Below are 25184 nucleotides of genomic sequence, written 5' to 3'. Positions count from 1 at the left end.
GGCACATCCCTGCTGCCTGCTGATATCTACCACGAAATATAGGAAAAGTGTAGTTGTTTCTATAGGGAAACTAGTTGGTTTGTGTTTCTATATAGCACTCGCATGCTGCTGTGAAGCACTTATGGCAGCTGTGTTAAGGATTTTAAAGATGTGGCACACTCCAGACCAGGACTCTTTCTACCGCCCAGGGATGCATAGCACAATTAAAATGCTTTTAGGTTTTATATTCAGATTCAATTTTTGAGAAGGCAGCCAACCCATCTTATCCCCCCCCGCCCTCCTTAACGTACACCCTGTGTCGCAGTGGACCATGAACCAGGCCGGTGTGTAATAAGGAAATATTTATTTTATTTTAATTTTGAATAAAAATCAAACACATTCAATATAGGGCAGCAATCGCCAGTGTGGTGATAATTGCACAGGAAAATGATAGGATACACTTAGTTTAACCTTCTTACATTAGATACACAATGCACAATTGAATGAAAGCAAGATTACTTTTCGTGTAGTATTTTCAAATAGCGCCACAGTTGGGCATTGCCCCTACAACACTCCCTCATTCCCCTGTTAACCAGATTTTGTATGGGAGGAGGGAAGTAGCAAGGAGTCCGGTTTTCTATGCAAAGATCAAATAATTAATTGAATTATTCCAAATAGTATTAAGGACTTGTATAACCGACTGAAATGATTTGGCGAGAATGGCGCTAACACATGGAGATTAACACGGATTTTCCTAAGGACAGGATACACAGAGGATTCTTTTTTTTAACCATTTTATGTGTTTTGAATGAACATACAAAACAGAACAGTAACACCATCTCCATATCATAACATTACATCCAGATTGCAAAATTCATAACGTTACCAAGCATCATACAGTACTATAATTAAATTAATGAAAACAGAGAAACTAATAGCAAATAGCACTATTTTACGATCATTTAATAGATCTTTAACGCACAACAAACGAGACAAAACAGCAAAATGCACAACCGACAACTCTATTTATCCATTAAGCTAACCCCCAACTAATGTAACAGACGATCATATACATGTTGCTGGACTTTTAACTGTATAATTCATTAAAAGGTCTCCAAAGTCGAGAATAATGACCCTCTCTTCCTTCTCTTACTAACATAACTTTTTCATAGTTAGATAAAGTTTGCACATCCAATAACCATTCATCCTCATTCGGTTTCTTTCTTGACTTCCAGACTCATATTTGTTTCGCCGCCGCTGCCAAAATCCTATTAATCCAGTCAGTTTTAACCCTGGCCTTATTCCCCCCCCCCCTTCCTCTGTTGGATAATAAAATTGTCGAATAGAAAGTACGTGGAAGTTGCTCCTCCACCAGGGTGTCCAATCTATCCAATACATTTGACCGAAAGTCAAGTACTCTTGAGCATACCCACAGCATATGCATTAAAATTCCTCCACCACAACCCCAACAAGAATCAGTTTCCAAAAGCCCCAATCTTGCCATTTTAGAAGGTGTCCAATATAATCTGTAAAGAATCCTTTGCCTAATATATCGCAGCCCCAAATCCATTTTTACTTGCACCCCTATGTGAAGTAAATAGTCCTATTCATTCACAGTAATATCCGTATCAAGATCTTCCATCAAGCCTGGCGAAGCTTATCCCAAGCCCCCACTTCCGACCTTTCCATAGGCATTAACTTCATGTATGTGGACACAGTACATGGGGTAGAGCGAATAATCTCACACACTGAGGGCCTCTTTCATAACATCATTAAACATCCTTGTCTTTTCAATCAAAAGAGCTTTCAAAATCCTGTAACATTCCCGTTCCCTACCCCCAATCCCAAAGGATGCTCTCAGTTGGTCAAAGGGAATCATGTGATCATTTTGCCACACATCACAAATTTTAAGTATGCCCTTACTGATCCAGCATAAAGTTCTATTCGCCATTTGTAGCCCCTTATTATGCCACAAAGATGCATCATAATGCATCCAGATATTGTTCCCATTATTTTTCATAAAGCTCTGTAATGCCTCCCTAGTAGCGCACATAGTAGGTAGTTTCTTTTCCGAATTTGGCATTTTTGACAGAGTACATATCCCTTAGAGCATAAGGTGAAAGTTGGTCATTCTCAATAATATGCCAATTGGGAACATAAACTTCAGAGAAGTAAGTAGTAGATTTTTTCAGGACAAATTCAGTGCAGTAATTCATCAGGTTTGGGTACCCAAATCCTCCATCCTTCACAGGACGTGTCAAAATATATTTAGGCACTTTTGGCCCATTACCTTCTCCCCAAAGGAATACCTGAAAAACCTTATCAATAGAACAAATGACCTTTTTTGTGAATTTCAGAGGGATGGACTGTATGATGTATATAATCTTTGGCAAGAGTACCATTATTATGGCGTTAACCTTAGCCCATACACCCATCTTCAATTGTCCCCATTTTAATATGTCCCTTTTAATAATCTCCACGCGCACCCGTGAAGCCCCATCAATTCCCCTTTGCCGCGGGTGACTGCTCCTGTGGATTAACACGCAATCAGCGTTTTAAAACTGTGGACTACAACGCCTATCAGGTGAAAATACGTTAAAGGAAGACTAATATATTGGCTAAAAATATAGAAATATGCTAATATAACTCTTTCTGTTTGTATATAGGCCTTTTGTTACACGCCCTCTGGGTAGGGCTTTAAATACGTGGCCATTCGCGCCCCGCGCGCACGCACCCGTGAAGCCCCGTCAAGTGCCGCTTCACCGCGGGTAGCCAGCAAGACGGAGGTTATTTAATTATTTTTACAGCTTTGAGTGAACAATCTATGTAAATTATTAGGGCAGAGAAGGCCAGGTCCTATTTTAGATTATCTGAAATGTAGTGTGCGACATTTAAGGATCTCAATGTACACTCTATGCACGGATATGCAGTGTCCTGGGCGATTACGCGCCCTATTTGACTCTACCACAAAAGACAGTCCTGCCTCTACCCCGAAAATGGTGCGCCCCTCTGTGAAGAGCGCTCCCTGGGACAATCGCTTACAAAAGAAACGGATACGCTCTCTTATTGCAACTGGTGATCTCCGAGACTTTGGGTTCGCGGCAGTGCGCTCATCTGGGTCCCGGACACGACTGAAAGGATTGATAAATCTAAGTGTATCAAACGTTGAGGCACAACCTTTCTCATCTAATCAAGATGGACCTGTGGCTCAGCCTCCTTTACTGAGCCCATCGACTGCACTGATTGTGAATGCTGGAAAGGAGGTAGCTAATAAAGTATGTAACATTTCACTGTCAGATACCATGATGTTGCAGAATGCTCGATCTGGAATTGTTGCAGCAATGTTGCAATAGATCCAAAGTGCAGCAATAGGTCCAAAGTGGATATTGCTATAGATGATGCGGTTATCGATCTGGAATCGCCGGGCTCTTGTTTCTCAGCCAAGGAAGATGACTCTAATCTTTCTAAATCACCAGTATTGTTCCAGGATAGGAACATATCAGAATCTGAATCATCCATATCTTATATCCTTCCAACGCCTAGGAGGCTTACTGAAAATGATTCGGCTATAACTGTGGGCTCCCAATTTAAGGAACCGTCTCTGTTGACATTGTATTCCATGAATAAGGCACTAATGTCACTTGCCAAATTGTTTGAAGTGTTAGATCCAAAAGTGAATTCACTGCAGACTGACTTAGAATATTTGGCCGGTTGGCAAAAAAATGGTGGTGATTCTTTGGCTCAGACACAAGTGTCCGATGAAATAAATATGGCATTCGTGTCAAGGCAGTTTATAGAGATTACCACAATGCTTGAAAGTATAACCAAACGACTAGGTCTACGGCCAGAAATACAGCCAGCTGACAAGATCCCACATTGTATAAAGTCTGCGGTTCCTTGCATTGAAGGGATAATTTGTAAGCTGCCTGTCGAAGTGGCAGTGACAATTCCACCTTCCTCGCAGACAAATGCCGTAGACGTGGCGGCAAAGCTGACTGATATTGCTGTGCCCAAAGAAAAAAAACAGCAATTTCAGCAAAGAAGCGTATACGATCTTTACGAAAAATGCCCTAATGAAGAAAACTGAACACAGGATTAATTTGAAAAAAAACAAAAATCAAAAGTGCGAATGAAAGTGGCCAAACGAGACAGTTTTTTAAATCTCGGTCTAAGCCAGCAAAATGCTCTATAGTGGCAGAAAATGCTATAACCAAAAAATATTTAAACCAGTCCCAAGAAATAGAAAGGAATGCAATAAATGAAGCTAATGCACCTCAAGTTGATTTATTGCACTCCCCATTGGATAAGTTGGTACAGGTTGCAGAGGGCATGGAAAATAGCCTAGAGTGTGGGCTGCTAGAATCCCAACCTGCCAGAATGAAAAAACCTAAGGCAGGGAGCAGTGATGAAAAATCTGAACTTGCACTCAACAGACGAGAAAAGCAGTGGATGAGTATGAGTCAACATCATCCAGCCCCGATTGTGACTCATCCGCTAGCTAACCTGACCTCTATAATAGAGAAAAAGTCAATAATGGAGAAGAAGACAAAAGTAAATAATGCGATCTTGCCTCTTAGGCCTGTAGTAAAGGCTAGAAATGCAAAATTGTCTGAAAAATCGACAATCTGATACACAGCATAATCTGCAAAATGATACTCTAAGGTCAATCAAAGAATGCTTAGTAGTGCTAACTGCGGAACAAAAGACTCAAATCTTCTATGGAAATCATGACTAATAATAACTCTGAGTCGAAATCAGCCCCTGAGGGAAGGAGGAGTGTCAAGAATGTCTCATTCAAACTACCACTAGAAGAGAAGTGCCCTAGTTTGTACACAGATGGTAAATGTGTTAAAAAAAAGAGCTATGTCCGAAGGCGAGCATTAAAAACGTAAAGCTGCCTCAGATGCACTCACTCTTTCTAAGTTGTCGTAGTGGTTCATTTCCCACTTATATTATGAACAGAATGAGCGTCTTACAGATATTCTCTGATATTCCCTGTTTACAAGACGTTTCATCAGGAGACATACAACAGGTTGAATTCCCTGATGATGATGATGATCTGACTGTATCATGTCTGTGGATAAAGTCTCGCATTATCTACAATACAATCTGGTCTGCAAAATCTGATCCATTTGATTTAGGATTTGTACTAATTCCAACAACAATGGGAAGTCCCTCTAATGAGAGTGTGCAACAGGTTGGAAAGCAGGGAGAGGCAATTGATCACACTACGGTCTCAGTATGTCACTGTAAGAAAACCTAATGACGCTTGCCCTCTGTTCCATTAAAATAGCTGTTGTGAGCTGGAATACCAGAGGACACAAACATTTACTGAATAATTCCAACTGTTTAATAAAAAACATGATGTAGTGTTATTACAGGAAACGTGATTAAGTGCCTCATTATCATGGGACAATCATTATATTCATATTCTCCCTGCGATAAAAGGCCAAAAAGGGAGACCAATGTCTGGCTTGGCAATTATCTCTAATATTGCCACTACAACTAATATAGCAGATTGCCCATCTCCGAATTCCTTTCAACAGTGTTCAATAATAATGATCCAAAAAACAAGATTTGCAATAGTTAATATGTACTGGAATCAGATGGCAATTACAACACAAACTTTTTTAAAAGACTTGAACTCAATCATGGAAAAAATGTGTACTACTCCAAACATTGATCATGTGATTTTGGCTGGTGATTTGAATATCCACATTCTAACATCTGGTAAAAAGAAGAATTCGGAACGGGTCATTCAGTGGCTTGAGTTTAAGACATGGGATTTAATAATGTTAAATGGAGCTCTGGAGACTGACAATCCCCCAACTTATACTTGGTCAAGTGGTTCACAACGGGCTACGATTTACTATATGTATGTGGATAGAGGACTGTTTGCTAAAATCATAAAGTTCTCGGTACAACCGACTAGTTCCAGTGACCACCTGATGTTGATGGCTGACTGTATGATTCATTCTTGTCATGCTTATCGGATTCAACAAAAAAAGTTGAAGAATTTAATAATAAATCCCCAACAGAATAGATTACACTGGACTAGTTCTGCGTTAGAATCGTTTGCTGGAAGCCTACAAAAAGATTGTCATCTTCTGGAGAAAGGTTTAACTCCACTTGAGTACACTGATAAAATATATTTATTTGCCACTTCCTTGTTACATGGTAGTAATAAGCCTGTTAATTCGCGCTCTCATACATGTGATCGAACTGTTAGATGCAGGAAAATGCTATTCCGAAAACAAAAAAAGACAGATTTTACTTCTTCCGGTTCATTACCGAGAGCAGTCTTTACGCAAATTAAAAACAAAGTACAAAAATTGGATACGAGCACACAAGGCACAAATGTACCAGAATGATGGCGAACAGTGGCTTCAAGCCATCAAGAGTAAAAATTCTGTGCAAATTTGGAAACTGATAAATGTGGGCTCAGTACATTCTCAGCTACTATCGCAGCTTAATGGTGTATCTGAAAAGAGGTGGGGTTAGCTATTTTTCTAATATGTATGCCCCACCTCAAAACAGCTCTGTACAATTATCTCATGATCTGGCTAATACTACCTTCTCGATCAAATTTGATCAAGAAGATGTGTTGTGTTATATAAACCAGGCTAGCTCGTCTAGAGCTCCTGGCCCTGATGGGCTATCAAACTTTGTTTTAAAACAGAATCCGGTGATGTGGGCATCCATTTTGTATGTGATCTTTCAAGCTATACAAATAAAGCAAAGTATTCTGCCTTCTTGTTGCAGTGCTATAACCGTACCAATATATAAAAAAATGAGATCGAACCAATCCAGCTAGTTATCGTCGGATAGCTCTCCTTGACGCGCCCGGGAAGATCTATACTAGAATTGTACTAAGAGATTAATATTTAGGCAATCAATGAGAATCGTCGCGACCCTTTCCAAACTGGATTCGTTGCAGGTCTCGGTACTGCTATTAACATCACGACACTTAATGCAATCAAAGAACTTCTATGCGACAAAAAAACAACCTCTCTACCTAGCTTATGTAGATTTTCGAGTCATTGACTTGACTCTGTAGATCGATACTTACTCATTCAAAAACTAATACAATTTGGCTGTCCTATGTCTCTTGTAGCAATAATAAATTTACTCCATTCAAACACTTCTATGCAGGTGAAATTGAATTTAGATGCCCTATTATCTGAAGTAATTCACACCGAGCGCGGCTTGAAACAAGGTTGCATACTTGCGTCCACCCTGTTCTATTTGTTTATACTTGATATGGGAATCGAATTCATGGAGGTATTGCATGACGCACCAAAACCTGGAAATCAGACCATTGCATGGCTCTTGTATGCAGACGATCTCGTGCTTATATCACAGACACCGAGTGGTCTGCAGAATTTGCTTAGTAAATTAGATCAATATGCTGATAACCATTTAACCCTAAATCTGGAGAAAACCCATATTATGCAGTTGGGGAAAAAGTAAAATGAAGCAAATGAAACACTATGACTGGTTTCTGAAAAATCAAAAATTGATGATAGTTAATGAATATAAATATCTTGGTGTGACATTCAATAATTCCATGATAAACAAACCTCAGCAAATCAACATAACTGGAAAATAAATTGATTACATTAATCTCGCAAGCAAAGATTCTTCAGTATAAGTATGGCAAATGTTCATGTGCACATACTCTAATATTTTTTCAGCAAAAGGTTACTCCCATCATCACATATGGGGCTGAGGCATGGTTTCCTCAAAAACCTTGCTACTGGAATAAAATGGAAGCCAAGTTCTGGAAAAGAGTAATGAATCTTCCCAACTCAGTTCCAATAGATCTTCGCTTTGAGCTGGGAAACCTATCGTTACACATACAAGTATCATGGAAGAGATGTTGTCTTTTTCAAAAAATGCGTATTGGGCCTATCTAATAACAACTTGCTCACAGTATTGGCAAATTATCTAATGTGATCTGATCACTCATTTCCTGTCAAATGGAGAGCTGCTGTATTTACGGATATGATTGAAGCAAGTATCTCGTTAGATCTCTTGCTCAATAATCCCACAAAAGCCAAACTTAAAATCATATCAATCAGACTGGCATTGTAGGCAACAAAACTGTATAAAATTAAGACTTTGATAGAGCACTTTTTGGACACAAAATTGGGCAGGCTGCTGATTATTTACTGAAATGCCCTTCAAACTATTTAAGAAATCAGATACTAAGGTTTCGCCTAAATCTATGGCCCACAAATCAAATATTATTGAGAAGAGGGCTTATTCAGGAGGAAAATTCACATTGCCGATTCTGCAAAATAATAGGTACTAAAGAAACATTGCGACATCTGTTAATTGAGTGTGTTGCTCTGGAAAAACAGAGGGAAGTTGTTATTAACAAACTAACATGCTTCCATTACACAATTCGGACAAATGATGAATTATGGCATGAGCTATTTGCCACTCCGAAAATCTCTAAGAATAGCAACCATACAGTTTTTAAATATAGTACTTTGCAATACATGCAATAAGAATTAGACTGATAAAACGCCCTCTTTCAATCTCCATTATGGGGATGTAAAAAAGTACAAGTTCCATAAGATGTAAGGCACCATGTGCGGGTTCTTTTTAGCAAAGAAATGGGTGTGATAAACATCCCAAGAAATTCTGTTGTAATGTATGTAATATTTATTCATTGTTTTAATGTTATGATGCTTTGTATCCATGACATAATCATTGCTATATCGTGAACTGAATATGCTGACCGTCATGTATTTTATTATTTGTTGTGGATTTAAATCTTGTGTTTTTTTGTAAGTTTTGTTTTGAAAGGTTTTGATTCTTTGCAAATCTCAGACCAAATAGATACCCAGTTACTTCATTGCCCCAACTTCCCAGCGACAGTTCCGGGAACCCAAAATATTTTGTGGTAGACTAACGTCCAGAGGGAAGACCACTGTTTTCCCCAATGGATCTTGTGGCCCGATAACGGAGATAACAGACCTACCTCTTCAAACATGCATTTAAGTTTTTCAAATCCCTCCGCTGGATTAGTCAAAACAATAGTCCTGTCATCAGCGTAGTACAACAAAACTTTTACTTCTCTATTACCAAATCGAAGGCCATGAAGACTCTGTTCTTGTTTTAGGTACACAATGAGTGGTTCCATTGCCAGATTAAACAGGTATGGTGACAATGTGAAACCCTGTCTAGTCCCCCTAGACAGCAAAAATGAAGAAGACCTAAAACAGTTTACCCATACCTTCGCATTAATGTTGGAGTTCAATGTTCTAATAGTTTTTATGAATGGGTCTCCAAATCACATTCTCTTAAGAGTATGCTACAGAAAAGACCAATTAACACTATCAAAGGCCTCTCTGCATCCATAAAAATAAATAAGGTATCCCGGGTTTTCGCCTTTGGTAGACCTATGTCAATCAGCATCCTAATATGGTCATAACCATATCTACCTCTCATAAATCCAACTTGAGAGCTACTAATTAGCTTACCAATACACACATCTCGTCCTAGTCAATATCCTTGTAAATAGTTTAAGGTCTACATTCAAAAGCAAACCGGCCTGTAATTTTCACATTCTTTACAATCTTTCCCCGGTTTTGGAAGTACTACAACACAAGCTTCTCTCATTGTGGGACAAATCACCCCATCCCTCATAAGACCATTATACAGAGTGCACAGGAATGACACTAACACTCCACTCAATGCCTGGTAAAATTCCACTGGAAGGCCATCCAGGCCTGGTGATTTAACTTTAGTAAGTTGTTTAATTGCTATCAATAATTCCTCCTCTGCAATAGGGCTATCTACCATCACTGACTGGTCTTCATTTAATTTTGGCAGAACAATCTTATCAAAAAAGGAATCCATACTATCCGATGTCGGGAATTGTTCTTCGTGATATAAAGAATTATAAAACCTCCTAAAGCCTTGGCATATCTCACCTTTTTTAGTTTTATATTCTCCATTTTCACCTTCCAATCTTTGAACAAACGAACTCTGTGAGGCCCCGTGAACATTCATTTCCTGTTTGAGTTGTTCCTTCAGTCTTCCTACCTCTATCCTGTCCCAATTACTTTTTGATACTGCATATTTTTTCTGAGCCGCATACAACTCTACCTCCAATTTCTTAAGTTCAGCCATACCCTTTTTCCTTGCACAGGATGTAATATTCATTAGTTCCCCCCGTACAGCCGCTTTATAACTGTTGCAGACTATAATATTTGAAGCTGAGCCTACACTTATTTCAAAGACCTTTTTCGTGAATCCCTCCAGAGAGTCAATCACCCCTTGTTCTTGTAATACATAGGTTTTCAGTCGCCACTTGGAAAGCCCCAAACTTTTCTGCCCCATACTCATTTGAATCGTCATCAATGAATGGTCTGATATTCCTTTTTCTTTAATAGTCGCATTAAGGACCTTGTCAGCCAACCTATCACACTAGGAAGTAAACAATCCTTGAGTGAGAATCGTGAACCGGCGAATAAAAGGAGAATTATTTTTCCCCTCTGGTGGAAAAACCTCCAAGCATCAACCAAATGTATACCTTCTAAACTCATTAAATGCCCTACTTGTGCTCTCAGCAGTACATCTACATTGTGCCGAACAGTCAATTTTTCCATCAATTACACAATTAAAGTCACCCCCTAAAATGTTGTATTCTCCGTCCATTTCCCGTAAAAGCAAGGACAGTTTCCTAATGAAAGGGCTACCACTAGTACATGGTCCATAAATCAAACTATTGTAATTAGTTTTTCTTCATATTTGACATCTATTAGAAGTATCCTCCCCTCCTCATCCATCACTACCCTTTCCATCTGTAAAAGTAGACCTTTGCGTAACAGTATAACCTACTCGCCTCGATTTGGAACTGTGACAATTCAGGATTGTCTTAGTATACCATTTATTCTTAAGATGTTTCGAATCTTCCAGCAAATGAGTTTCCTGGCCAAGGGCAATATCTATATTTTCCCCTCTTCAGCCTGTTCAGTATCTCCTTCCTTGGAATGTTGAGACCTTTAACATTCCACAAGCATACTCTCAATTCAACCATTGGCAGTCAGTACCCCATATGTAACTAACCACACAGTCCAGATTCTATTCATTTCAAGGGATGAAAGGGGGGGTGCCACTAGTGCGAGTTGTACAGGTGTCACAAGACGACATATAACAAATACAAGTACACATAACCCATAAACAAATATATTGGAAACCTAACAGTACACCCTGCATCATTGCAAGGTGATATTGAGTGTCAATATTTACAAAAACTCTTGACTTTTCAAGACTTCAAAAAGTCTTGAACTGCAATTACCCCCAAAGCCCACACCCGATTCCTTTTTCCAGTAAATACAAAATAATAATCATCCCCACTCCAACCCTAATATCATTCTACAGAGAACCTCAAATCAGTCCGATAACTATTAACGTCACCACTTTTCTTTTCCCTAACTGAAACCTAAATAACTGCAAAATAGCAACATTACCCTATAGACATTAGTGGAGAACTAAAATGAATATTGTAGCCAAACCTCCTCACCCCAATATCAAACATATAGCATCACCGACTAAATCTGATGGGTTGAATTCCCAACATTTATACTAAATATCCTATCACTACAATTTAGCCATTCGAGATAATCCATCCGCACTGTGAACAAATATACAGTAGAATTTAATCTTGTCTCACAACCTATAGACATTGTTATTTCATACACCATACTCCCACAACCTATGTAGAGTTGATACATCACCACAATTGATTAAAGTGAATCCTCGAATAGTGATTCTTCTGCTTTCTCCCTATAAACATGCGGTGGATTATGTATATTCTGTCAGTGCATAAATATGGTGGCAACAACGAGAAAGCAATCCAACCATCTGCACTTATCAGTAGTAATCAGATGAGAGATAGCAAGATAGCAGCCCGGCAGCAGAATTCCAAAATAATTATTTGTAGCTCAGCCTCAGCTCTGATCCACTAGATAGTGGATTATGACATTATGTATAAATCGGTTCACCAAAGTGAGTCCATTAAGATCCAAAGTCCATAGGAGCACACATGTAAGTACAAACAAACATCAAGCCCCCCTTGCCCATTCACTCCCATACACGAGGGCCCCCAATATAGTGAATTGAACCCACACACTCCCATAGCCCTATTGATACTGAATACAGAATTTCCATTAGACGTGAAGCAAAATTAGCAAGATACGGTGCCTTCAAGCCTCAAAGGCTTATCAGAGAAATATCACGTCTTGTTTCATAACCTACAATCTCATTGGCTAACACAATCCAATCATCAAAAATTGTAATTAGTGAGACCTAAATGTGAGGATGCAAACCTCAAATGTTCAGCGTTTTTGGACAGCTGTCATTAAAACCACGTGGCCAATATATCTCTAAACGGTGAACCTCAGACCCGCAGGACTTCAAAAAATTCAGCATGGGAAGAGCAACAATAAACCGCAATAGACCAATCACTTTTCTGTGAGTCAAAGGTGACACCGTATGGACAGTTCTAGTTCTGCTGGGCCCTCTGCGTCATCAACCTGTTACAGAAAACCTCCTTTTCCATGCGCCAGGCCGGAAGTGGACTGTGCCTCTGTGTGTTTACTATAGATGGTGTGCATGCATGCCTGTGTATGTTAACACCTACAATTACACATGCTCACGTCACATGTGAACACACATTTATTATGAAATATATGATTTTGCAACTTCAAAGAGCTGTCATTAACAAGTGGTATTATTAGCATGTTATCAAGCTCCAAGGAACTCATTTTAATAATCTGAGCCTCTAAGGGAGTGTTAAGATGTGCACCTGCAGCCAGCAGCTTACATGCAGATGGTTGCTGAAAGTGCATGAACCCACTAAGTTGTCCTACCAAAATGAAACCTGCAGATCAAAGGCTATACACAGCTTCGAATAGCAAGTGCAATAACTAAGGATCTAACTATCTGGAGCCTGGCGAGCTGGGAAAGGATCAGCCATATGGCATGCATGCATGAGGCGGCCACCCACCCCACCAACCTTGCTTACATAGCTATCATTGAAGTAGCCAATATAGTAATAGTATAAGTTCAAGGTGTCCGTTACCTGGGAAAGAATTATTCTACCCACAACTCTGTAATTATATAAATATCTTTTGCTAGCGGAAAACAAATAGCTTTTGCCAATAACATAAAGCAGACTGTCATTAGAGTGGAAAGCCGTCATCCATGCATTCAGACCTGTTTTCTTAGTACATCTGCTGGGAGAAACAATTCTGATCAGAGGATTCTCACAATTTAAGAATTTACTAGTGTATTTATAGGATTTCTATGGGATTGGACATAATACAAGGTAACAAAGCAATGGATGCGTCTTGTTGGTTACTGGGGAAGGGTAACACTTACAACAAGCACTAGAATGCAATAGATTGGACAGCCAGCTGGGTCTTGGACAGCGGGACAGGGGTCTGATCACTGTGCAGCGGCGGATTTCCTCTAGGGACTCGGCGAGGCAACCAGGGTCTGGTCCCAGAGGACAGCGGGGTGCATCAGCTGGGCAATGCAGGTCTGGTCACTGGATAATCCCAAAAGGGCTCAGCAGCCTTTCCCCCTGGATTATTGGGATTTTTGTAGGGTTTTAATTCTGGATAGTGGATCTGCCTGAGTAGGAGGCACTGCATAGATCAGGATTAGCCACCCCTAGCCTGGCACTGGAATCTGAAATCTTGCAGGGTGAATGTGGAATGTCTGGATCTCTGGATGTTGATTTTATGAATGCTGGATTTTTTTAATGTCCTGAATTTTGACTGTCTCCTCCTTACATTGGCCGGGAGACATCAGAGGATTTTTACTAATTAAGCTGGACATAACTCTAAGATGGATAGGTCAGCCTAAGGAGGTCACTGCCTCCCAGTAAGCAGATTGGACTGAAGGAAGTGACTCAGTTTCAGTGGGTGTGTTTTTATGAGATGCTTTGTTATACCACAGTTACTTTTGCCAAAATTAGTTATGAAACAAAACCCTCATATTTATAAATGTCACCCTTATACAAATTAGGTAGACAAATGCCATATTTCACATGGAGCATACTATTCCAAACCCCAATTTTGTACGATGCAGTTTAGCCCTTCTGGCAATCTTTTGCACTTTCTAGGGCAAATATGTCCCCTAAAAATCTACAAATGGGTACACTGAAGCTTATCAATGTCGGACATATTTGCATTTACATTTCATAATTGTACCATTTATGATTTTCCCAGAAATGTCATTTTACTGGCGTTTGTCTACCACATGCTAGGAAGATCGACATAGTCTTATTTTCATGGCGCAAAACTTACATTGTAGCTGTCAATTGTACATTACTGCTTCTTTAGATTACTGACATACATGTCTTTATTTGAAAAGTCTTTTCAATCATATGGGCCGGCTTTGTTCCTAAAAGTGGGCAGTCCTTTCAAGTCCTCCAAACCAAATGTCATGCTCTGGTCAGCTTTGCCCAGAGGCTGGTATGATTCCCCTTTGATTTTAGGCAGTTGACGCTGAGGAGAGGTGTCAGAGGAATTCACACTTCAGTGGCAGGGATGTTCCATTGTCCCAGGCTGCAGCAATGCTGCTCTGCCTGACGAAGACACCACTTCCCACACCTCTGGGCCTTTCATGTGGAAATGGAACTTCCTTTCCCATGGGGCTGGCACATTAGAAGTGCCTGCCTTTGCAAAGACTGGTTTGTCAGCAATTCTTGGGCCTAGCCATGATGTTGAAGTACTTTTTGTGGTTAAAAATAAACTACATAGAGTACAATTTACCTATATTTTGGCAGCTTTTCTTCCAAACATATAGTTTTGTTTCAGAGCATGATACAGTATTTTTTTCTATTGAGCGTGTACAATATCAACTCACTCTTTGCAGAGCAGTTCAACATGGGTTAATTTTCCCTGGTCATTTACAAATGCGATTTTCCTCGCATCTTTATTCTGAACATTTCCATAGCTCAGGTCAATTTCTAATACACAGGAATCTTTTCAAAACAAGGGTTCTTTGAAACTGACATAAGCAAAGGTGCTCTAGCTGCTCTGAAAAGGGAAGGGGGGTAAGTTAGTGGGAATGAGTGGGAAAAGTGCAAGAGAGCAGTGATGTGCCGTTGTCAGCCTCAGCCCGGTTAACACTGTTAGCTGGGCTTGGGGTATTATCCGGTCGTGTGCTGTTGTGCAAGTCTGTGCTGTTTGTTTTGTTGTTGCAGTGTAGCGAATTTGTACGGTTTGTTTTGCTATAGGGTTGTGTTAGGTTAGTTTGAGTGGTGTAGGCAGAGGGGTGAAATTGTTAGTGGGTTGGTTATTGGCTTTGCTGTCTAGAAGTGATGTGCTAAATTGCCACATTCTTTCGAGGTGTGGCACGTGAATAGCTCTGCATTTCTATCAAGTTCCGGCACCGAACGACATTCACAATCCCTTCTATATAGGACTCCTAACAATATTCACAACTGTGTCCAAAATCTGACCCTGGTCACCTTTGAAGACTGTCTATATGTGAGTCAAGCAAGTGTTGGCGATTTCATCCAAATCTGGCCTCTAGCATTCTCAACGCTGTCCTGACACAGCATCGGTCAACAACCGCTACTCTATCCAGATGTGGCAATGGTCCACATTTGCACTCCTATCCAGTTGTTCGCGCAGGCTACCGTTCACAATGCCATCCAAGCGTGGCATATGCCAACACTCGCAACTATGTCCAGGCACGGCACCTGCAATCATTTACAACTCCGTCTGGGCCCGGCACATGCCTAAGACCACAGTAACGTCCAAATGCAGCAACAGCTAACATCCATAACTCCATCTAAGTAAGGCACTTGGTAGCGTTCATGGAGTGGGTGAGGTTGTTGGCTGGAGTTGGCCAGGGATTCTAATTCTGTCCTCACGCGGTTGTCACTTGTGTCCTATTCCACCTAGCGTTGTCTATCTTATTGTAGGAGTTTCCCTTAGTTGGTTTTGGGTGTTGTCTGCGTCGTCCTGAATTCTGTCAACCTGTTCTTTGTGTTTCCTGTTACATTGTTTAGTTTCTATTTGCTTCTGCAGTGTTGAAGAGCCAGGTTTTTAGTCGTTTTCTGAATTGTGGGTGGTCTTTGGTGTTTATTTCTTTTGGGATGTTATTCCGGGTTTTTGCGGCCAGGTGCGAGAATGAGGAGCCCCCTAGTTTTTTCTTGACGTATGGTTTTGGTTTGAGGCGGATTTCATTGCTTGATCTGAGGAGTCTCGTTGGCTTGTGATGATTTTCTTTTGTAGGAATTCTGCTCCCTGTCGCTGATAGCCCTGTGTGTTATGCACATTGTTTTGAAGGTGATGCGATGTTTGACTGAGAGCCAATGTAGTATTTTTAGTGCTGAAGTGATGTGGTCTCTTTTGGATAGTTTGAAGAGGAGTCTGGCTGCTGCATTTTGGATTTGTTGTAGTTTCTTCAGGAGGTTTTCTGGCATCCCGAGGTACAGGCTGTTTGCATAGTTGATTCTTGACATGAGGGAGACGATGGTGGGTGTTTTGTGGATGAATGAGAGGAAAGGTAAAATTCTTCTTGTTGTGTGAAGGAGGAAGACACATTTCTTGATTATTGTGTTTATTTGTGGTTCAGACGTTAGGGTGTTGTCCATCAGCACTCAAGATGTTTTACATTTCCGTCAGCCAGGGAATGTAGGTATTATTCTCTTGATGTTTGCATATAATCATGATTTCCGTCTTTCCTTGGTTGATTTTCAAGTTGTTGGCGTTCATCCAGTTAAAGACTTCTTTTAGACACTCAATTAGGGTTCAGTGATCGGCTTGGCTGTTTTCGATTTCGTAGATTATTTGAGTATCTGCGTAGTTGTAGCATTTAATTTTGTATTTTTTTAAGATTCTGATTACTGGAGTCTGGTAGATGTTGAAGTATAGTGGTGATAGTGAGGATCCATGTGGCACTCGCGTCGTTAACTCATGGAGTAGATTTGAAGGGTTTCATCCATACGGTTTCTGTTCTGTCTGCTAGGAATGATTTAATCCAGAGTAGTGCCATGTCTGTTGCACCTATACCTTCTAATCTTTTGGTTAGGGTGTCATGGCTTACTGTGTTGAATGCTGTGGACAGGTTGAGCAGAATCAGAGCTGATGTGTTGGAGTCTGCGTTTGTTTTTAGGTCGTCACAGATGGATGGTAGTGCTGAATATGTTAATCTTGCAGGTCTGAAACCAACTTGTGCTTGGTCTAGTAAGTGGTGTTTTTCTACATGTTCTTGGGTTAATTTGTATACGTATGTTTCTAGGAGTTTTGCCGGGTAGGGAATGTTTGAAATCTGTCTGTAGTTGGAGAGGTCTTCCACGTCGCCACTTGTTTTTGAAAAGTGGTTTGATATATGCTGATTTGAAGTATCGTGGTACAGTTCCTGTTGTGAGTGAAACATTTAGGAGGTTTCTGTAGTATTCTGATGGTGTTCCTTGTGCGAGGATTGATTTGTAGATGTCAGGGGGGCAGGGATCCATGGGTGACCCCGCTTTCTTGCTGTTTTACCAGCTTGGCAAAAGCCTCTGCTGATATTTCAGGAAATATTTGGAGTTTGTGCTGTGGCTCTTCGTTGGGTCTGGTTGGTTTAGTGTTATGGTTGGTTGGTCTGTTTTGTATGATTTGCCAGATGTCATTTATTTTGTTCTTGAAATGGTCTGCCAGGTCGTTGCAAAGTTTCTCTGAGGGGGTTGGAGTGTTGTCGCAACCAGGTGGGTTTCTCATTTCTTGTATGATGATGAACATTTCTTTTTGTGGCATTGGTTTTTTATCATAATGCCTTCTCTTCACCTTTAGATTTCCTTCTTGTATGCGTTGATTTGTTTCTGGAACAATGTTTTTTTTGTCTTAGTTGTATTCTTTCCTCCATTCCAATTCCAGCTTCTTGTAGTTCTTTTTCATGGTGCTTAGTAGTGGGGTGAACCATTTTGCCATTGGTCTTTTTTTTTTAGGAGTTAAGTTTTTTTCTGGGGGATTGTAATTGTATCAGCAATCCATTTGTGGAGTAGCTCCACTTTCCTGTCTAGGTCTGCCAGCTCCAGTTCTGTAGTTGAAGGTTTGGTCATCTCCAGTTGTTCCATTAGGTTGCTTGCTTTGATGGTTTTCCAGTTTCTTTTTGTGATGGTTGTGAGCTTGTGGGGGCTGGATGCGGACTTGAGTTGGTAGTATGATCACGAATGGGATGATGAGATGGTCACTCCACAGTATTTCTCTCAGTGGTGCCATGGTGATGAGTTTTTTCCTTGGCGAAGATTGCGTCAAGCTTGTGTCCTGCCGAGTGTGTAGCACTTTTGACCAACTGTTGTAATTTCATGGTTGTTAGCTGCCCAATTAGTGAGTTGGCTTGCTTTTCTTCGGACCAAATGTTGCTATGTTGGTGATGGCTTCTGTGAGGTTGTCGACGAAGTTTGCATCGTATGTCCGTGTTCTGTAAACCAGAATGATTGTGATGTTTGTTTTTGGATTTGCCGATAAGTGTATGACCTTGGTTTCGCAGTGAATGATAAGAGGTTTGTCTGTTTTTACTTTCAGGTGTCCTTTGAATGCTATTGTGAGGCCTCCTCCTTTTTTATTTTTCTTATTTACCTGAAGGCATTTGAAGTTGGTGGGGAGGCATCTTTGGAGTGTGATTTTGTAGTCGTCATCTAGCCATGTTTCTGTGATGAATAGGATGTCAATGCCGTTGTCGCAGAGAAGATCAAAGATCTGAGTTTTTTTACACAGATCTTGCGTTTATTCGTTTGCAGTGGATTTTAAAGGTGTAGTTTGGCTTGTTTTAATGTTGGCTTTGTCTTCTGACTGGTGTTGCCATTTCCTTTCCGGTCGATCTCTTGTTCAGGTGTTGCTATAGTTGCGTCTGTGTCGTCAAAGTTCTTCTAGGTTCAGTCTTAGGTTTTTGCTTGCATCTGGTTCCTCTTCTAAATTTAGTGGTTGTCGAGTGGAAGGTCCTTGTTTTGGTCATGTAAGGTGTTGTTAGTGCGTCTATTATGTTCTTGTTATTTCTAGCGGTGTCCGTTCTTCTGCGTGGTTGTTTATCTGTTGATTTGTATGTTGGGTTGGCTCGTTCTGGTGACTGGTAATTTTCGAAGTATGGAGTTAGGTAGAGGGATTTCTCTTCTCTGTGCGCTAGTTCTGTTGTTCCTGTCTGTGGGAGTGTGTTCTGCAGTTGAGTCTTCGGTGGGGTTCAGTTGTGTTTGCTCTAAAGTCAGAAATAATGTCCAGAGGGATTGATTACAAAAGTATCAAAATATGTATTCAAAATATTTTATTCAATCAGGAACCAGAAAAATGTATTTGAGCAGGACAATAACACATTTATTACAACCATAGTGACAAAAGTTCGATGCAGCCAAACCTATCCATACCTTCAACACCTGTACATAAACTTAAACTTCAACATATTGTATTCAACAACAAAAAGCATACAATAAATACATGGCACAATGACAACACATATAACATTATTATATAACACATTTGGCCTAAAATGGAAGCAAAGTCATTTTCATATTTACTTTTTCAGGCATCTTGAAAGGACCGACCTGTTATCACGTCTTCATCGGGAAACGTTAACCTAACCGGTTCAGACCCTTAGTCTTAAATTAATGGTCGAAGGGGTGAGTCGTGGATTTAAAAACCACCAATAATATTAAAGGTGTATTTATTAAAACACGATGGCCAAATAATTATTGTAAAAGACAATTCAGAATGACGAAGGGTAATAAAAGTTCCCAATTGTAATGGCAGCGCCGTCCATCAAATGTCTAAAGTATACAGCTTATTGGAATCGTGTTCCATTGTGTATTCTTTGTCTGTCGCGTCATGAATCGTGCGACTTCCATTCCTGGCATTGAAAGTGCTGTTTAGAAAGCTAGGATTGGATGCTGATGCTATGTGTGGCTATTAACCGGATAAGAGGGTTTTATTTGTTTGGCTGTATCTTACCCACTCTGGGTGCAAGTGTGCTGCAAGTCTCCACAACAACACACGCAGGCGCCGTTTATTCAAACTGATTGTAATAGTGTCTCGTGTATTAAATTGTATTGTCTTGTAAATGGCGTGTCTCGTTCGCTGGTAGACGAGTAGGCTTGGCGCATTGCCGAAAAGCCAGTGTTATGATCAGTGTCGGCGGTACCTGGCCCTTTAAGCACTGGGAATCCCGGTGGTAGGCGGGCCGTGAGTGGTGACCTCACCCATGTCCCTTTAAATGGAGTTTACAGGCCTGCTCAGATGTTTGCAGTACGTGAAGCACATTGGGAGGGTGTGTGGGGTGAAGGCGGGAGGAGGCGGCGGCGGAGGAAGGGCTGAGTCATGAGGAGGAGGAGGAGGACTGAGAACAAGTCCACTTGATAAGAACCTGCTGGGGCTTGGAGAGAGCAATCACACACGGGGAAGAGAAGAGTCTAGGTTAAGTGACAGGCACGGGACAACGGTGGTTAATAAGAGTCTACTGGAGTCGGGGTGAGGGCAATAAAGCAGAGACAAGAGGGTAAGAGACTGTTAACAGGGAGACTTGATGAGGTCGTGGTGGGAGAAGGCGATCACACACAGACGGGAAAGACAGGCACTGGATAACTTCACTCGGATTCACACAGAAGAGAGCCAGTCGGGGAATGGTAGGGAAAAAGGGCACTGGCTCGTAAAGAGAACCCGGAGCCGGGGAGGCAAGGGTGAGATAAGCACGGACCAAAAAGGGGGCGTCAGGGGAAAAGTGAGTTCAAACAGGTAGGGCTAAGTAGAGTGACTAAGAGATACAGACGGAGGGTGAGAACCAGACAAGGGGAGGGGGGGAAGAGGAGGAGGCGGGTCAGGGGAGGAGTACCAGTGGGAGAGGAGGGGAAGCCGCAAGAGGAAGCAGAGCTCGGAACTTTGTACTTACAAAGCCGGCCGGCTGGAGGTGTGAACCCCCCAGCCTAGCACCGGACTGAGGACTACGTGGGACCTATCGGAATCTACTGGACCCTACGCGGAATTGTTTACAGCTGGGCGTGCATGCAGGGCCAGGACCGAGGCCATCGCCGGGGAGCCCAGCCCGTCCCACCCGGCTTCGGCTCCACTCCCAGCCCGTGGGGCACTTAAGGGACTTGACCCCCGGGGAGCGATTTATCCAGTCCCGCCGGTAGAAGCAGCCCTTGATCACGGGACAGGGGACCCTGACGGATAGCCCCATCCCACCACCGCCAGGGCCCTCCGGGTCCATGTCCGAACCTGGTGAGTGCTGACTTGTCAGAGCGCGGCGGCTATAGGGGACACGACAGCTGTCCACGGGAGAGGACGAGGGGCGTGAAGATTGCAAGAGACGGTGGACTTGTAAGGGGGGAGGGGAGCGAGGGGAGGGAAGGGGGGGTTTCCAATTGTGACGAAAACTACACAGGTTGAATGTTACTAGGATAGCAGGATTTGTTGAAGAAACGGTGATGGGAGGTCGTCAGTGGACATCTTTAACAAGTCTTAGGGGAATTTCTACAACCATTTGGGGGTTTGTTGGAGGAGACTTCACAGGGAAGTAAGTGTTGTGGTACAGCGTATACAGGTACAGGCTATAGGACAGTGCATACGAAGAGGATTTGGAACATGGAGGCACTTGCATACACCATCGGATAGCGCGTTTCTTCGAAGGGCTATATGGGGTGGCGCATATAGGGACGGAGAAATGATGTCCTAGTTTAAGCGCCATCATATATAGGTTATACAGGCGCCCCGAGATACTCTGTGTAGGGCCCGTGCAAAGCAACGTTAAAATAAACGGGACATCACAAAAACAAAGGAACTGTATCGGATAGTGCGAACAGTGAAAAAGAGTAAGACCTAATAGGGTTGCTGCTAGAGGGGGTATCGCATATAGTAGACCATGCTGTTTCCATGTGCATGGCATTTCACAACAGTAAGGCAATGGAATGTGCATGATGCTTCAAAAGAGAGGTGGGACTGAAATATGTGCACATTGAGGCTATAGTGGCAGCGCCTGTTGGCGTACATGATGGGGGTCACCGCTACTAGTAGTTCTTGGTGTGCCTCCATTGGGGAAGGCAGTCCCCCATCTGACGGCCTGTCTCCGTGATGTAAATGATTGCCCTACTTAAAACGGGGGTTGTGGGGGAGATGCGAGCACACCTCGAGGGTTACACAGGGTCAACCAGAGACTAATGCGCACCCGGTGGAATGTTTTGACAGTGTGGCGTCTGTACCCTAAAATTAAGCAATTGTCCCTTGTGTAGCAGATGATGTAGTCGCACACGTGTTCCTTGAGCCTGCTCGACTCATAACCCGCCCCCTGTTATCCAGTCGATGCACTTACTGCTGTGGTGATCAAGCGGTCAATTGTAATCCCACTGCCGACAAACTTTGTGATCCTGAGCAGAATAAATTGGCCAGAAACATTAGATGTAAAAAGCGACTATCCATGCGTACTCGCACTGACGCATCCTGCTTCATAACCCGCGCCAGTTCGGCACACTCAGTTGTGCGTATCAGAGGTACATGGGGTGGTCTTGACGAGCACGGAGCCCATCTCAAAGTAGCCTAAAAGTCCTTCTACCCCCTTGCATAATACGTTCTCTCTAAAGTTGTTGGCGAGTGCTTTTCACGTGGCGGGGACTGTGTCTTGACGTTTCCTCCTGGGCGAGGGTGGTCGTTTTCTGCTTTTGTCCCCCATGGGCTGGGGGAGGGGTGCTTCGTAAATGGTGTTACATCGTGCTGACATGAGTGTTTGAGTTGAGGGGGAGGGGCGGCCTGTCTCCGCAGCGGGGGCGGGGCTAGGTCTGTTCATTCTGTCTGCCGCCTTTGATCTGCATTGGTGTGGCTTCCCTCTACGGCACTGCTTACACACTCTACCCCCCCGCCCCGCAGTCAGACTCTCCGACTCGGCCCCTTCCTTCCTTCAAAGTGCTTGAATGGGTTGTGGGCCGGGGATGTATTAGTGACGCCACCCACCAAAAGTTAATGTTTTCAGAGAAAATACGTGGGAGCATGCATGCCTTTTGGAGGTTGGTGTCAGGTTGTGTGTGTGTGTGTGGGTAACCCAGTCGAAGAGACTCACCCTGCACGAGGTTAGAGACATGGAACCACTCATTCAGAGACCGCGTCAGTCGGTGTGGTGTCTGTCTCGCAACGCACCCAGTGAATGAGAAGAACCTATTCTGAAGTGAGACTTTCACTGACTGAAAGAGGCTAATTAGATCCATGTACTGTATTTTTGATGTGTGAGGGTTTACACACACACTGAATGAAATTGCTCAGAGTGGTCAGGCCTATCACCACCCATTGACTGAAAAATTGATGCATTTTATATAGCCCCTGATTGATGCCATGTGGCTGCTCTATAGTGCTGAAATAGCTTGCATTATGCTAGGAGTTACCATTAATGAGTTCCCCAAGATAGGAAGTAGCTTTCAGTGTTTCTTTTCATGTTTCGAGTCGATGTTGGGGTGACTGTATGTGGAGTGCAGTAGGGTGCCAGGCAGGTTTGTTCGCATTTGGTGGGAGCAATGTCCTGTCTTGAACGGAAAGTTGGGGGTCTGCTTGTCCCGTCAGTGGTGGTTGTGGCAGGCCACTGGGGGGTCACCTTTTCCACTGTTTAAGTACTATATTTACGGTGAAGTTTGGAGCCAATTCGATATTCATTAGATTCAACCACAATACTTGAGGCGACCTGTGATCCGATTGAAAGTCTTAGTCCCCGTTTCCCCCGTAGGTTGCCTATTGTACTGTCTACAAGGGAGCTTCGTGTTATCTGGGGGTTTGGCACGGGGCTCTGATAATGATGCTGATCAAGTTCTCCTTCATGTGGTGCAAGGTTGGTGGATAAATGGTCGCCTATAAATTCCCTTCAGGTTATGGGCGTCTCGTCCTTTTGGATAAGGGGGTGGCAGGCAGGGTGGGAGGAGACATAACTCTTGTCCCCTTAATTGTAGCTCCTTTCTGACTAACCGAATCCGAGTACAACTAGAATATTTTCTCTGACCACCTCGACAGATGAAATGTGGGTCTTCACCAGGGATCATCAATAGCTCCCTTTCTTTTTAATCTGTATAATGACCCTTTGATGGAGACACTAAACTACATTTGTGAGGGATAACCTTTCTTGATGACGCGGACGATACTCTGCTGCAGGTAGGATTCAGAATATCCTCTGCCTAATTAAACGATGGATGGGTGATCATTTTTTAAAGATAAATCTGGGTAAATCCGAGATATTAGTGATAAAGGAAAAACCTAACATCTGGTCCCCATCAAGTTGGCTGGACGGTTTCGAAACATGCCCAAATCCAAAACAGGTGAAAGACTTGGGAATTGTCTTTGATAACAAACTCATTAGAGAGGCACATTTCAAAGGTGCGTTCTAACTATTTCTTCACGATAGGACAATATTGGTCTCCATTTTCTTATCTAGCATTCTACCGTCAAATCATGGTGATGAATCCTTTGGTCACGTCATGGCTTGAGTTCGGTAATGGCATTTATCTGGGCCTTCCGAAAAGCCTCTATTCTGGATAGTTTTCTTTTGAAAATTAGAACATGCGAGCATACCTCCCCAGCATTGCTCTTAACACTTGCTGCCAATACATAAACGTATTGAATTTAAAAGTGTCTGTATTGTTTTCAAGACCCTCCAGCGCTGGAGAGTTTTGAAAACAAGACCCTCTCTAACTTGCGTTCTACGATATTTGAGGTTAACTACCTGATTTTCCAGACTAGATCTTAAGGGTGTATGTAGTTTCACTTTACTAGAAAGGGGGCTACATACACCCTTAAGATCTAGTTTGTAAAATCAGGTAGTTAACCCCAAATATCGAAGAGGGCAAGTTGGAGGTTGGACTTTTACAGCCACGGCGGCAAAACGATGGAACGAGATTCTCCGCCTGCTCCGTATGGACACTAATCTACTAACATTCAGGTAATCCTTGAAAACACCTATTCAACCTACTTTAACTTCGCTTTTCTGCTTAGCTTATACAGGATTCATATAGCAGTAGGATACCCTTCAAGGTGATATTGCGCTTTATAAAACCCCCAATATCTTTCATATGTAGGCCAACTATTTGTTTTTTTCTTTGCATTGTGGGGCTTGTGGTCAGGAAGCTAGAACTTAAAGGGCAAAGCTGAAAGTACAAAAATGCAATGGCTTGTGACCTGAAATCTTCCCTTAAGGTGGTCTATGGCACAATGTACAAAGCATGCCATAGCCTC

General features: G+C 42.1%; 1 protein-coding gene across 11 annotated transcripts in view; it reads left to right on the top strand.

The window, feature by feature from the left end:
• KDM6B (lysine demethylase 6B) overlaps window positions 1-25184 on the top strand; it is a 2050345-nt gene that overhangs the window by 1520800 nt on the left and 504361 nt on the right. The window contains exon 1 of one of the 11 annotated variants that reach the window (XM_069646252.1): window positions 20367-20484. The exons of 9 other annotated variants lie outside the window; for them this stretch is intronic. The gene's annotated coding sequence lies outside the window, so the exon portion shown is untranslated. Of the gene's footprint in view, window positions 1-20366; window positions 20485-20819; window positions 21207-25184 lie in introns of those variants that run through there. One more of the 11 variants, XM_069646249.1, reaches the window with a different exon arrangement.

Source organism: Ambystoma mexicanum, chromosome 1p (genome assembly GCF_040938575.1).
Source record: "Ambystoma mexicanum isolate Mex_15411 chromosome 1p, UKY_AmexF1_1, whole genome shotgun sequence".
In the NCBI taxonomy this organism is placed as follows: domain Eukaryota; kingdom Metazoa; phylum Chordata; class Amphibia; order Caudata; family Ambystomatidae; genus Ambystoma; species Ambystoma mexicanum.
Note: the sequence above shows the minus strand (reverse complement) of the source record. Positions and strands in the feature narration are given on the sequence as shown.